This window comes from Euphorbia lathyris, chromosome 4, assembly GCF_963576675.1.
Source record: "Euphorbia lathyris chromosome 4, ddEupLath1.1, whole genome shotgun sequence".
In the NCBI taxonomy this organism is placed as follows: domain Eukaryota; kingdom Viridiplantae; phylum Streptophyta; class Magnoliopsida; order Malpighiales; family Euphorbiaceae; genus Euphorbia; species Euphorbia lathyris.
This window is the reverse complement of record NC_088913.1, coordinates 89,025,518-89,042,228: the sequence shown is the minus strand read 5'-3', so window position 1 is coordinate 89,042,228 and position 16,711 is coordinate 89,025,518. Positions and strand designations below refer to the sequence as shown.

Genomic DNA, 16,711 nt, shown 5'->3' with positions numbered 1-16,711 from the left:
AGGAATTGAAGTTTTTCCTTTTCGAATTTCAATCTGTTTCGCTTTATCATGTCCTTCCTCAGTGAACCACTTAGCCCTCTTTCCTAACAATCCAAGCTGCACACTAGCAACTTCTTTAAAATTTTACTATACGCATGTCGCACCATGTCATCTGTTGATTGTCTCGTGCCCCCAACCGTTACTTGACAAATCCAAATGCTTGATTTACTAAACTAGTATATCGATATGAATATATTCATTTTACTTACCTACAATTCACCATTTACAAAAGCAAGCATATAATGTCCAAGACTTGCAACTCTTAGAGCTTATGCAGCCATTTCCCATTTCAGCTTCTTGTTTGCTTTCTCTGATCTCACAAAATTCCTTGCATTATGTTGTGATGCAATTTGATTAATTTCACACATAAATAATCAAAATCCTTGTTTCAATGGTGGAACTGGAAGCATATACATTCATGTATAATACAAGAGATATGAAGTATACCTCATAGTATTAAAAACAACAGTTTGACAATCAGGTAGAATGCTAATGGAACGTGGAGGCAAGAGATATTCCTTTCCCCTGAAACTAGCAGTAGTTGGTTTTCTGATGTCATTGTTGGTCAAGAAAGCAGCACACCCTCCGGGTTGCTCGTAAACCCGAGCCTGCAAAAGTAATAATAGTAAAGAGAAAGTTCTGCTTGATAGAGAGGAGGCAGGGAAAGATGATGAAGAAAGTTCTGCTTGATTTTTTTCTTCTCCATGTTTTAATAAAAAAAACACTTCAAATTATGCGAAATTTACCTCATTTACTTTCAATTCTGAAAACACTCATCATTTGTATTGATTATAAATAATGAACAATTTTTGGCTATACTCTGGTAGTTAATAGTCGATCCCAAGCATATGTGAATCTACAAATGTCCTAATTAGCAGAATCAATACAATGACAGACCCAGTATGCCCAATAGATAACCCCAAATCAAATGGAATAAGAACCCCAGTTCTGTTCTAGAAACAAGAACTATCAGTTCTGGAAACAAAATGGGTACCTGTTACCTTTCGAGAAATTCCAATTCTGTTTCTAGAACTACAAGTTCTGTTTCCAGAAAACAGAACTGGAAAGTTCTTGTTTCAAGACTGCTTGTTCTGCTTCCAGTTCTTCATTAAACATGTTCAGTAACAAAAAGTGTTGAACTATACTTCGAACGATCAATCAACCACACAGATAAACAAAATTCACAAAGATCACAGATTGGATCTTGAAACAACAATCAAAAGAATACACACAGAATTTACCCTGGTTCGGTTTAACTGCCTATATCCAGCAACTTCACTAATCAATGGAGATTACAACAAGATTGAAACAGTTTTCTCTCCAGAAACTCTCGTGTTTTCCCAATCCCCAACTCAGTATATCACAGTGTACACAAATGACTTAGTCTAAGAATAATCTCTCTTTCTCTCTTGTTAAACTACTTCCCAACCCAGACCTTTTATAGCCTTTACAAGGTTGTGAAAATACCCAAAATATCCTTACTCAAAAAATGTACTAACTCAGCAAGACCTACTGACTAGTGGTAACACAGCAAGACCATGTTGTCCTGAACACAGCACGAACATGTTGACCTGTATTAACACCTCAGTACCATGCTGACCACAACCATGCTGACTTGATAACTCAGCATTATACCGACTTGTTGAATTACTCATGCTGTCCTATTTGCTCACAGACATGTTGACCAGTTAACTCACAACCATGCTGACCAGTTTGCTCACAGTCCACATCAGCATATCAGCTCGTGATAGAAAAACAACGACTTACAATCTCCACCTTGTCTTTCTGATCACTCCATCAACTAGTGAAGAAAATACACTCAAAGACCACTGACCATCCTAACCAGTTTCAAGCAATGTTCAAATTTATTACTTGAAACAGATTTGGTCAGCATGTCGGCTGGGTTATCCTCAGTTCCCACTTTCACCACCTGAACAGTACCAGTGAGAATCACATCCCTGACGAAATGCATTCTCACATCTATGTGTTTGGATTACTCGTGAAAAACTTGATGTTTTGACAGATGTATAGCTCCTTGGCTATCACAGTAAATATTCAAACCATCAACCTGTGTCACTCCAAGTTCTGTTAAGACCCCTCTCAGCCACATAGCTTCTTTTACTGCCTCTGTAACAGCAATAAACTCAGCTTCGGTTGTTGACAAAGTCACAACTGACTGTAGACTTGCCCTCCAACTTATTGCCGTTCCAAACACTGTGAACACGTACCCAGTTTGGGATTTTCTGGTGTCAATACTACCAGCATAATCGGAATCAACAAAACCTGCTACATCATCCACTAGGGCTTCAGCTCCACCATAACTCAAACCTTTACTCAGTGAGCCTTTGACATACCTCAGCACCCACTTCACCGCTGACCAATAAGCTCTTCCTGGATTTGCCATGAACCTGCTGATGAGACTCACAACATGAGCCAAATCAGGACGTGTACAGACCATCGCGTACATTAGACAGCCTACAACATTAGAATATGGCACCCTCTCCATGTCTTCCTTTTCCTCATCAGTTTGAGGACTTTGCTTACTGCTCAGCTTGAAGTGACTTGCAAGTGGAGTGAGAACGGCCTTTGAATTCGTCATACCAAAACGTTCTAACACCTTGCTCAGATAAGCTGACTGACTTAGGAACAACTTCTTTCTTCCTCTGTCTCGAGAAATTTGCATCCCTAAAATTTTCCGTGCTGACCCGAGATCCTTCATCTCAAACCGTGTGTTTAGTTGTGCCTTTAACTGATTTATGGCTGCTTTGTTGTGACAAGCTATACGCATGTCATCAACATATAACAAGAGATAAATCTTAGAGCCATCACTAAGGTCTCTACTATACACACACCAGTCATAACTAGACCTATGAAAGTCCTGACTTATCATAAACTCATCGAACTTCATGTACCACTGTCTAGAGGACTGTTTCAGACCATATAGAGACTTCTTAAGCAAACATATCCGCTGGTCTTTATCTCCTATTTCAAAACCCTCTGGTTGTTGCATATATATGACCTCATCCAGGTTTCCATGAAGAAAAGCTGTTTTGACATCTAACTGTTCTAATTCTAGATCAAAACGAGCTACAAGAGAGAGAATAATCCTTATAGACCTATGTTTAACAACCGGTGAATAGATTTCATTAAAGTCTATACCTTCCTGCTGAGTAAACCCTTTGGCCACCAACCTAGCTTTAAACCTAGGTTTCTCTACACCGGGTATCCCTTCCTTTCTTTTAAACACCCACCTTGAACCGACCAACTTCTTATCAGGAGGTTTATCTACCAAAATCCAAGTTTGATTTTTATCAAGGGATTTTATCTCATCCTTCATAGCGTTAAGCCACTGTTCCTTGCCAGCCGAATTCACAGCTTCCCTATAGGTTACAGGTTCAGATTCTTGTACTTCCTTAGCAACACTAAATGCATAAGCTACAAGGTCCTCAAAACCATATCTAACCGGGGCCCTAGGGACTCTTCTTTCACGGTCTCTAACAAGTCTATAGCTTTGGTTGGACTCAGTAGAATTACCATCACTGACTTCTTGCTCGGTTTTTCGGGTGTTTTCACTATTTTCTTCAAGCTCCACCTCATTCTTAACACTTTCAAGGTTTTGAATGGACTCAGTTCTACTCGGTTCTATCTGAGTTTTCTCTTGGTTTTTCTGATAAGGAAAATCCATCTCATTGAACACAACATTTCTGCTGACTATGGATTTCTTATAACCAGGTTCTAGGCACCACAACTTATAGCCCTTGACTCCTATAGGGTAGCCTATAAAAACACATCTTAGAGCCCGAGGTTCTAATTTTCCCTGTCTAACGTGTGCAAAAGCTGAACAACCAAACACTCTAAGTTTTTCATAATCCTTAGGGTGATCAGACCACATTTGCATAGGTGTTTTAAAACCTATAGCAGATGATGGGCACCTATTGATTAGGTAACACGCAGTTTGCACTGCTTCAGCCCAGAAAGACTTAGGGAGACTGGATTGGATTAACATGCACCAAACTCTTTCTAGGATAGTCCTATTATACCTATCTGCTAGGCCATTCTGCTGTGGAGTTCCAGGAACGGTGTGATGTTTGGTTATACCTGACTTCTTGCACAAAGTGATGAAATCTTTGTCAAGAAACTCCAAACCATTGTCGGTTCTCAACCTTTTGATTTTCTTTCCTGTTTGGTTTTCCACTAACACTTTCCAATCCTTGAACGTTTGCAAAGCCTCATTCTTATGAGCTAGAATATAAACCCATACTCTTCTAGAGTAATCATCAATAAGGGTCATAAAATAGGTCCTCCCACCATGAGACTTAGTTCTTGTTGGCCCCCATAGGTCAGAGTGAATGTACTCAAGAACCCATAGGTCAGAGTGAATGTACTCAAGAATGTCCTGGGTTCTATGTATTGCTGACTTAGGAAACTTGACTTTACTAGACTTCCCTAAGACACAGTTCTCACAGAAATCTATCTTTCCTATGTGATCTTTACCAAAACAACCCTGCTTCCTAAGTTCATGTAAACCAACTTCACTCACGTGACCTAGTCTAAGGTGCCAAAGATTGGTTCTATCAGTTTTAGACTCGGTGAGATTTGCTGTAGAGACTAACACAGTACTACCTAAGAGTGTGTATAGGCCATTACTCATGGTACCTTTCATAACAACTAAATATCCTCTAGCTATTCTTATGATACCCCCTTCGGCTCTATAATTGTATCCTTGTTTATCAAGCGTACCCAAAGAAATTAAATTTCTTTTCAGTTCTGGCACATACCTCACACCGGTCATAATCCTTTCTTGACCATCGAACATCTTCATCCTAATGGAGCCTTGACCCAGTACCTTGCACAACTTGTTGTTGCCTAGAAGAACCCTCCCACCTTCTTCTTGAAAGTCTTCGAACCACGTCCTGTTGGGAGTCATATGGAACGTACATCCGCTGTCCAAGATCCAGTCAGTGTTTGGATCTTTATCAGTGACAACAAGAACTTCAGCGCTCTCATAACCTTCTTCTACCACAGCGGCTTCGCCTTGATCTTTAGGCTGGCCTTGACTTTTCTTCCTCTCAGAACAGTTTTTCCTGAAATGTCCTTCCTTATGGCAGTGAAAACACTTGTAGACCTTGCCTTCTTTATTGCTTGAGGATGGAGTTTTGGACCTTTTTCCGTTCTTGTTCTTTGGCTTGTGAGAGTCCTTTTTCTCAGACCTTCCACGAACAAGCAATCCTTCTGCAGCTTCAGTGTTGGTGCTGGCCTCAATCTGTTTTGACTTTAGAGCCATAAGAACTTCTTCCAGACTTAGTGTTTCTCTAGCGTACTTCATGGTTTCAACGAAATGACTGAAAGAATGGGGTAAAGAATTCAAGATCATTATGGCCTGATCTTCATCTTCAATCTTTACCTCTATGTTCTCTAGGTCAATTATGATCTTTGAGAAATCATCAAGATAGTCTTCAACTGGCTTGTCCTCGTTCATCTTGAAGCCGAAAAGCTTTCCCTTAAGATAAACCCGATTGGTGAGTGTCTTCATCATGTACAACTGTTCAAGCTTGAGCCAAACCCCAGCAGCTGAGGTTTCCTTCGAGACTTCTCTCAGCACCTTGTCGCCAAGATACAGGACGATCGTACTGTAAGCCAATTCAAGAAGATCTTCTTTCTCCTCCTTCGTCATTGTCACCGGAAGTTCCTTCTCGCCCTTCAGAGCCTTCGCAACCTTCATTTGAACCAAGATTGCCTTCATCCTCTGTCTCCATAGAGCAAAATCTCCCTTACCACTGAAACGCTCGATCTCAATCTTTGTAAAACCCATTGCTCTGTTCTTGCTTAGCTCTAATACCAATTGTTGAACTATACTTCGAACGATCAATCAACCACACAGATAAACAAAATTCACAAAGATCACAGATTGGATCTTGAAACAACAATCAAAAGAATACACACAGAATTTACCCTGGTTCGGCTTAACTGCCTACATCCAGCAACTTCACTAATCAATGGAGATTACAACAAGATTGAAACAGTTTCCTCTCCAGAAACTCTCGTGTTTTCCCAATCCCCAACTCAGTATATCACAGTGTACACAAATGACTTAGTCTAAGAATAATCTCTCTTTCTCTCTTGTTAAACTACTTCCCAACCCAGACCTTTTATAGCCTTTACAAGGTTGTGAAAATACCCAAAATATCCTTACTCAAAAAATGTACTAACTCAGCAAGACCTACTGACTAGTGGTAACACAGCAAGACCATGTTGTCCTGAACACAGCACGAACATGTTGACCTGTATTAACACCTCAGTACCATGCTGACCACAACCATGCTGACTTGATAACTCAGCATTATACTGACTTGTTGAATTACTCATGCTGACCTGTTTGCTCACAGACATGTTGACCAGTTAACTCACAACCATGCTGACCAGTTTGCTCACAGTCCACATCAGCACATCAGCTCGTGATAGAAAAACAACGACTTACAAAAAGAATAAAAATATGTTTACATTTCTTTTTTAATATCAGATAATATGAACTTGATCATAATTGTCCAACCCTCCTATCGCATTGATTTTTCTGCCTGCCCCATTTGACGAGAATCCGAACCAAGAAAGAGAAAATTACTTTATATAATGACTGCAAACTCTAAATTTAGCGATACTGCTACCTTTTGGAAACAAACTGGTATCCAGTTCTGGAAACAGAATTGGTATATCAGTTCTGGAAACTAGAACTGGATACCATCTATGCTGGTATCCCAGTTTTGCTGGAAACCATATATAACACTCGGCCATTCAACTGTAAGAACCAAAAGTCAAAACAAAGTCTATGCCAAACTTTCATTTGGTTAGTTTATCAAGTGAAAATTGGACAAGAATATATTCATAATAATAGAACTTATAATTCATAACAATATATTAATTAAAGAGACTTAAAGAAGGAAAAAACTGTTTTCTTAGGAAAAGGTTCAATTTTGATTGAGATCCATTATGAAATTGAAAAGTGTCCAAGGCAAGGAACCACTTACTAAACCACCACTTGCTTCAAAATAGCTGCCACTGCTCATTCATTTCGGTTTTGCAGGATATACGACTCTTAGATAGGCTTTGATTTAAAGAATTTGGCTAATACTGCATAAAGATTTTCTTCCTCAAATGGCTCCGATACATATCCATCCATTCCACATTTCATGCATTCATCATATGTATAGCATACTAGCATGTATCACGTCCGCCGTCATAGCTAATACACTGGTGCATTCCACTCCCCTTCTATGGCACTTCCTTCCGTTGTTGATTCACCATTTATCTGCTCATTAGCTTGGCTCTCCACCATCCTGATACGACGCGTTGCCACAGACTACATAGTTAAGGTAGATACTGAATATAAGTAACATACGATAATAAGATGATGTAACATGGACAAATGAGCTGATAACTAAGACATAATAGAAAAACTATGAAATCTTTGTAAAACCATGAATTGAAGGAATCCCTTTTTCTGCAAGATGGCAACGGTATTATATGAAGCATGTGCAAATTAAGATCATTACAACAACCTATATATCTATAAGTATATAAACCGTTTCAAATGCTTAAATATATTCGTGATGTAATAAGAGTTCAACGAATGACCCAGCCCTCCATTCTATATCATCTTATATATGGAGGTTGTAATAAAGTTATGAAACATGCAAGTAAACAGTCTGTATTTATTCATCATAAGCAATAATAGAAGTTCTGAGACAACTGTTATGTGCATCTACATGCTCTAGATGAGAATAATATAAATTCCATAAACTGTCTAGAAGAAAAACGGACAATGTTATAAGATGAACACCTTGCACATTAGAGTACAACTTAGAAAGCAAGTAAGCAACTTAGAGTACACCTTGCGCATAAGATGAACACCTCTGCAATCATACAAAAGAACAAATAAGCACATGAACAAATTAGCACATGAACAAAGTTAGTGATCTCTGCAAGTAATAGAAAGCAGGTTGCTCCTTCATTAGAGTTCTTTCGTTATCATTAGAATCCTTCCCTGAAGATATGAAAGCCACAAACATGAAAGGTGAAGCTGTACCAACTTTTCCATTTAGAAGTTCCATATATCTAATTTCAATTGGATTAAGGTACCAAAAATAAAAAAAAAACCATAAGAAAACAGGAATCCCAGTTATTTTAAACGAAGGATACAAAAACATTGTTTGAACTACCACTCTGCTAAAAACATGACCAAGCTGACGTTCAATACATGTTGGGATAACCCGCAAATAAAACAAAATACAAACAGTTTGCATTTTATCATTGAACCATCTATACATAAACTAAGGAGGAAGCCAATGCCGCGGTGAGGACATTCTTTGATTCGAGGAAGAGGCTAATGCTACAATTGTTCATATCTTTCATTCTCATGTCGTACTACCCTCTTCCACCATGGCTTCTAGTAGTCCTTTAAGGGCTAGTGAAGGTGTCTTTACTGTTTCATTATACATTTTGTATCTTTAGGCCTCTTTTGGCGCAAACCTTTTAATACTTGCCTTGTTTGTACTATAGCCATGGCTCATACTGTGGGTGTTTTTGTGCTAAATGTTGAGCGATGATTCCCATTTCTTTTCGAAGTCCAAAGATTTATGGGGAATCTTCCTCCACCACTATGGCAATAGGTGATGATACTCAAGCCAATACACATACCGGGGCAGAAACTTTTGTTGAGGCCCAACCTATGGATGCCCTATGAGAGAATCAACGAAATTTTAATGAGACAATCGAGCTACAGATGGGGTCAAACATGAGTAAGCTTCCGAGTGATGCTTTAAAAAAGGCAGTAATATTATGGATGACACATCTAGATAGGCAACCACCAATATCATAGGTGATGCGACTTGGGATATGGTTTTACGATTATCAATCAATGGATTCTCTATTCATATTATAGCACAAGATATAAATGAACTAGATTAATGCCTTTATTAATGTGACACAAATACATTTTATAAGAACCAATGCCTATGAACTAGGGCACACCAACAATAATTTTAACCCATTATGAATTTTATTCGAGATATGTTCCTCATATTTTGAATAAAATTGAATTTGCTCGAATTTGAGTTATGATTTATTAATTAAAGTTCAAATGTCAACCAATCGAATTAATATCTCGATGTTTATTTATTCGTCATAAATTATATTTAGAAGGTTGGGTGGGGTTAGAAAATAATTCTTAAGGAGGGGCTGTTTTTCTAACTATAGTTAGTTTAGGTAAGCCATTGCCCCCAATAAATATTAAAAAACAAAGTATCATTTTATAAAAATAAATATAAAAAGAAATTAATTGATCATTTTATAAAAATAAAATTATTATTATAATAATGTTATTGAATTTGTATTTTATAAAATTTGATTAAAAATTTAATTTAATTTTGCTTGAAAATGTTATGATTAAATTTACACAATTTTATACGTTAGGGCTAAATCTGTACTTCAGTTAAAACGTTACGGTTAAATATTTAGTGTATTACTAACAAAAAAAATATATTTAGTATATTAATAATAGAGTAAAATATTTTAGACATTTTCAAAGAAATTGTGATTAATTTATACGTAACAGGTTTAGTTTTTTTAAACTGTCTAAAATATTTTACTATATTATTAATATAGTTACAAAAAAATGTAACTGATTCAATTTATCGACAAACTGGTTTAGAAGGTCTGACGTGGCTAAATAACAGTCAAACAAATTTTTTTCAAATTTTCGATAGCGTATGGTCAAAATTGATCTTCCTTGGAAACGTTAGTGCTAAATTTGCATAATTTCATACATTAGGGCTAAATCTGCACTTTGCTTGAAACGTTACGGTTAAATATTTAGTGCATTACTAACAAAAAAAAAATATTTAGTATATTAATAACACAGTAAAGTAAAATATTTTCGACAATTTTTAAAAAATTATGATTAATTTATATATAGCAAGTTTATTTTTTTGAAACTGTCTAAAATATTTTACTGTGTTATTAATACAGTTACAAAAAAAATGTATAAAAAATGTAGCCAAATAACAATTAAACAAGTCTTTTTAAATTTTCGTAAGCGTGTGGTCAAATTTGATCTTACTTGAAAATTATACAAATTTAATAACATCTGTATCATTTATATATAATTCTATTTTTTATTTTTATAAATTAATTTTTTTATAATTTTTATTTTTATTTTTATAAAAAATATAATTTTTTTTTATATTTGTTTGGGACAGTGGCGTACAGCCACTGTCCCACTAATAGGCAGGAATCACTTTGGGAGCCATTAGCCATTCCGGCGCCTATGGCGCCGGAATGGAACCACTTTATCTCCCATTACGGTTAAAAGTACACCGTAATGGTACCTACACTAACCATGATTAAAAAACAGCCGCTTCCTAAGAATTAATTTCTAACCCTATCTAACTTTAAAATTATTTTTAAATTTAACCCCAAACAGAGGTTTAATCCTTTTATTATCTAATTATCACTAACAAATCCCAAAATAAAAAATAAAAATCAAATATACCATCTTCTTCATCTCTCTTTAATTTCTTATTTCTCTCTCTTCTCTTTCCTCTATTAATTTCTCTCTAAAATGAATTGAGTTTCCATACTACTGTATACAATAACTTCACTATTTATTTTTCAGTTCAAGCTTATAATATCCAATTGTTTAATTTTCTCTTTTTCATGATAGAATATCGACAAGAATCCTTCAGTCAATTGCCCAGTTCTGGTAATTCATGTAAGCATCATCAAATAGGATGTAATGAGAATCTGAATTTTATACACACCACCCTTCTTTTATACTCGCTTATCTCAACACAGCCAGAAACAATCAACATTCAAGTAACGCAATTCCTTTCTCTCATATTATCAAACAACTCCCTCGCTTCTTTCATCAAACCACAACGAGAATATCCAGTTATAATCGAATTCAATGAAGAAACATTCTTTTCGGGCATTTCATCAAATTACTTCCTAGCATTCTTTATATCACCATTCCTTACATACCCAGACAACACCGCATTCCAGCTAACTACATTGCACTCAGGCATTGATTCAAATATATTTTTAGCATCTTCAATAAGCCCAGCTTTTGCATACCCAGATAGTAAGGTGGTCCATGTTCTTAAATTCTTGTACTCACAAACTTTAAAAAGTAATTTAGCATCTAGAATTTTATTATTTTGAATATAAGCAGAGATCATGGAATTCCACGACCAGGTGTCTCTTTGAGGCATTGAATCGAACATTCGACTCGGCCGACTTTGCCCAACTCTTGAATAGTTTTGTTGCATTGTATATAGTTGTATGAAATTCAATTGATTTTAGAGAGAGAAATTAACAAAGAGGAAAGAAGAGAGAAATAATAAATTAAAGAGAGATGGAGAAGAGAGTGTATTTGATTTTTATTTTAGGGTTTGTTAGTCATAATTAGATAATAAAAAGGGAGTTAATTTATAAAATAAATAAATATAAGAACTAAATTAACTCTTTTTCCTTTGACTTTTAACATTGTTAGTCAATTTAGTATGTGTTTGCTAACAGAATGAACCTCGATGTACCATTTTACAAACTTTTAAACCACATGGATGTATTTGAAAACAGATGTAACCACAAGGTTTATTTTTATATCTTTCCTTAAAAAAAATAATTCAAAGCCCAATTCAGATTTACATCAAATTCAGGCCAAATCCAGCTCAATAAGCAAAATTCAACATAGCAGGCCGAAATCAGTATCAATAGGTCCATTCCTCATCAGCAGGCCCAGCTGGCACATACACTCACAGCAGCAGAAATTCCAGGGCTAATGAGGTCATTTTCTACCCAAACTTGCCCATCAAGATGTTAACAAAAAATTCAAAATATCGATGGCTTTTAGCCCCAAACTTGGAGACCAAGACATTTTTCTACTATAAATAGGAAGGTTGCACCTCATTGTAAAGGCCCAGATTTTTACAGAGAATTATTGAGAGGGTGGCCCAATGTTACAGATTTTATACTCTAGAGGGCCCTGATTTTTGTTAGAGAAAGTCTTGAGTGGGGCTAAAAGGAAAGGGGTTCTTTACATGAAAATTAATAATAATAATAATATTTATTATTTAATTTGTATTAATAATTTAATTTATAATATATTATTTAGTTAGTATTGATAATTTAATTTATAGGTGAAGGCTATGGCTACTTTGTTGGAAAACAAAGTAAACCTTACTTTGTTTAAATCACCATTGATTATAATGATTAATAATCTCTACCATCCAATTATATTAATAGATAATTAATTATTTTAACCGGTGAATTGGTTCTTCCGGTCTTCTACTCACTCCTTGTTTCTTCTACTCTCGTGTTTCTTCCATTGTCCACGGCTTACACTGAAAAAAGAGTCCTGGCTAGAGCTTCAAGATCTTGTTAATCGCCTCTTGTGGAACGCAAATTGACAGAACATTCCATTCTACTAAGAAAAGTGATGCCTCTGCTCTTTTTGTTTCCTAGAATTATTTCTCTTCTTCCTACCCAACTTTTCCAATCGACTTGCTCATACTCGACGACGTTTCTGGGAATGCTTGAAAGAGAAGAGAAAGGTAATTACAATATACTCATACTACTACTTTCTTATTTCTTTTTCCAGTTTTGGGGATTTCTTCCCAATCCATAGTCAAATTGAATTGCAGCCTTTTTCCCAATCCGCTCATCAAATTGAGTTGCAGGCTGCAACCCTTTCTTCCCGTATATATCAAGCAGACTTATGTCCATATTTGATGTTGTCAATTTCTCACAATCTCCTTATCCAATTGTGTTGCAGTTTGCAGGTTTTTCTTCTATACCCTATGCTTGCTTGGCCCAGATTGAATTGAAGTTTTGCCTTCTTCAAGTAAGCTCGCCTTATTATGCTTTTCCTTGTTTTTCTTTGATTTTATGGTTAAATTCAAAATTATGTTGCTTGATTTAAGGTGTATTGCTTAAACTAATGAGGTTTGCATTTTCTTAAATTAAGCATGTTTGTAAATCCGATATGAAAACTTGAAGGAAAACTACCATCAATAATGGAAACATTAACAATTAAAATTGTTTACTACTTCAAGATATTGCTACATACCTTAGATTAATCCTATGTGAATGAGATAAATAGAATCCTTGAGGCAGCCAAGAGACTCTAAAAAAATAACCATTTTGAACCTCCAAAACACTTATAACAACAGTTCGAATAGTGATCTACCTTTAAGAACTGTATAAAAAGGAAGCACATGAAATAGTTATTAGGGATAAGGTGCAAAAATATCCTTAACGTTATCAACTAAGAGCAATATTATCCTTAACATTAAAAATGGTACAATTAAAGGTTTAAGGTTGTCAAATTGGTTCAATTTTAGACATCACTAATGGTTCCACTAACACTGTTAAACGTTTTGTTCCCCTAGAGTTTAAATCATGTATGTCTGCAATTGTAGAAACATCAATTTCGTTTTTTTGATGCTTCGAGTCGGTTCCTCCAGAGGGAAGAGAAGGGAATGAAGATTCAAAAACTGTTCTCGAAATGGTTTATAGTTACCAAAATGAAATGGTTTATGCTCCTCCTCTGCTGAATGCTCCGCATATATGGTGTTGTTATGCTTCGGCGAGCAGCAGTTCAGAAAAAAAGAAGCAGCGAGCAGCAGTTCAGAAAACAAAAAGCAGCAGCAGCCGTCCAAGAAGAATAGGAATAGAAGAGATGAAATGAAATGAGGAAAGAATTTAACCACATTAATGGGGGAAGAAATGAGAAATAATATTAAATCAAAATCTAACAAGGATAAAAACTGATTTTGATAAAAAATTCATCAGATATAACAGCAGCATAGATTAGGGGATGAGAACATAACAGTGTTAGTAAATCTGTTAGGTATGTCTAAAATTGGAACAAGTGGCTAACCTTGGACCCTAAATTGTACCGTTTCTAACGTTAAGGATAATATTGCTCGGGTATTTTTGCACCTTATCCCTAGTTATTATGAAGCTATTATATTACTTATGATTGTAGAGCATTGTGCACGGTCTTCCACTTTCAATAACCATTTTAGTTACGTCAGCATTTTCAAATCATTAATTTTTTGGACCATTACCTGTGAAATTCGTGCTATGGTTAAAGTTATGGAAGTAAGAAGAAGAAACAAGTCTTAACATTTTAAAAGGGCAACAATTTCAGGAGTAGCTTAGTTTGAACTGTAATATGTTGAGGTTCCCAAGCATGGAGATCTAGTTTGAGTTAGTTTAGTGACTAGATTGGATCTTGTAAATAGAAAAACTGTCAATATTTAACTGAAAATATTTCAAAGGAAAATCAATTCAAACAAAAAATAGCAAAAAATATATGCTCACAAAAGGGATCTAAACCAGGAAATTACAAGGAATTAATGGGACCAAATCTAGAAAAAGAGATAACATTTGATAGATCATGGTAGCTGGAAGAATGTAATTTCTCCTGCTGCTGTTTATATAATATTGATTCGATTATGCTTCAAAGTTCATTCTGATTCGTAAGTTATTCCTTTGTTGATTCTGATTTCAGTTGCTATTGATTCCGCTCTTCTCTGCTATTCTTCTTATTCTACTTACTTCACTTCCTAATTTTAATCCCTACTTACATCTCTACCTCTTTTCATCATAATTAACCATATCTCTGTTTTTTCGTGTCAAATTAAAATTCAATTTTTCCACTGGAGGATCTTTATACGGAATCCCCAAAAATCATAGTGAAGAGTAGAGGGATTCTTAGTTTATTTTATTTCTGTTAATCAGTTCCTAATTTCAATCCTTACTTACATCTCTAGCTCTTTTTTATCATAATTATCTGAATCTCTGCTTCTTCATGTCAAACTAAAATTCAATTTTGCCACTGGAGGACCTATAGATATACATATGGAATACCCCAAAAGCACAGTGAACAGTAGAGGGATTATTGTATCCTGTTGGTGGTGTTTATGTTAATCAGTTCCTAATTTAAATCTCTAATTACAGCTCTTTTCATCATAATCACCTGAGTCCCTCCCTGCATAGTAGATAGATTATCTAGTTGAATATAATTTGATCTGCTGCTGCTGTTTATGTAATAGAATCTCTGCCTCTGTCTGTCAAATTAAAATCGATTTTCGTCATGGAATCCACCAAAGGAATTGTGAATAGTAGATGGATTGTTGTATCTATTAGATATTAGATATTATCAAGATTATATTGTTTCAGTTATAGATCACACTGTATCTAGTTAGTTAGCCTATTATTCTTATAAGTTAGTCATTCACTACAACGTGAACTCTACATTGTATTTATACAGAATTACACATCAATGATAATCAGTGATTCAAACTCTAATAATAGTATCCTGGTGGTGGTGTTTTATATATTCAGATCTTGGCTATGCTGTAATTAAGTGCATTAGGATAATTAACTTTAAATCGCTCTCATTATTCTAACTAAGTTAATTAGTATTTGTTCTATATAAAATTTAGATATATAGGATTTTAAAGTCTCTCATGAAATATTATTTAATGGGTGGAGTGAAGTCGAACTCATACTCGGGTTGTCAGAAAGTAATGGAGCTCGAGCTCGAGGTCAACATGGGATTTAACTTTGATTGGCTCATGCTGTTCTATATACTTTCCCATGATGTCCACGCCCAAAAGCCATGCTCTTAGAAATATCCAGAACCCACTTAAGAGTTCATCCCTATAATTAGCATCCTGCTGTTTCTCTTTATCAAATTTGAACAACTATAATTATTTTTAGTGCAATAATTGAAGCCTAGGTCCACACATCTCACTTCACATTTAATTTCGTTTAAGCTCAAATATAATCAACTTGTATTGTCTTGTCTACTGGCTTTAAAAAATTGTCCAATTCCTCCATTTAAGGATGCTGTAAGTATTTACTAGTGGTTGCTACAATAAATAAAGAGATAAGGTGCAAAAATTACCTAACATTTATAGTTATGAGCAATTTTACTCCTAACGTCTAAAATGGTGCAATTTTTGTTAAATGATGAACAAAATAAATCATATAAAATTTATAATTGTTTTAATAAAATTATGTTGAACTGCAGGTAGTAGACCAAGCTGGTTGTTGGATCCCCTAAAGGATACTCTGGAAACTAAAGTTTGGACCGCAGATATTGATGATCTTCTTTTAGGGGTCGGAAACTAAAGTTTGGACTGAAGATATTGAACAATTGCTGGAGGCAAATGGAGTGGTCGAGGGAGTCATATAGATGGAGCAAGTAAAGATGCAAAGTTTTCTAGTTGTTTCAGGAACTTGGTAGAAATTTACTCGTGGTAAACAAACAATATAAGGTTGATTCATGATTATGTTGATAGTTTTGAACATATCATCAAAACTTTAGTCACATTATGTTTTTTTGGATTTTGTTAATTTTAGTTTTAATTATGACAACATTAGTGCCAAGATGAGGTTAATTGTAGTGATATTTTTTTTTGAATGAAATGATGTAGCTTTTATCTTCTTCTTGCTGCAAAATAAGTGAAATTGCAATACTAATTAGAAATTTACCGAAAGAAAATATTCTGCTTAATAACGGTATACATATTTGAGCGACTTTACTTGAGCGACTTTACGACGGAATAAAACGGTTTACCGACAGATTTTCCGTAGGTAAATGTATTCT

At 35.2% G+C, this 16,711-nt stretch overlaps 1 long non-coding RNA gene across 2 annotated transcripts; it reads left to right on the top strand.

Moving 5' to 3' along the window:
- Window positions 1-12,378: 12,378 nt before the first annotated feature.
- On the top strand, window positions 12,379-16,506 carry LOC136227618 (uncharacterized). Of its 2 annotated transcripts, none has more exons than XR_010688152.1 (3): window positions 12,379-12,641; window positions 12,870-12,931; window positions 16,133-16,506. It is a non-coding gene; the product is annotated as an uncharacterized lncRNA (long non-coding RNA). The 2 variants fall into 2 exon arrangements; XR_010688153.1 differs by having other exon boundaries at window positions 12,863-12,931.
- The last annotated feature ends 205 nt before the right edge of the window (window positions 16,507-16,711 follow it).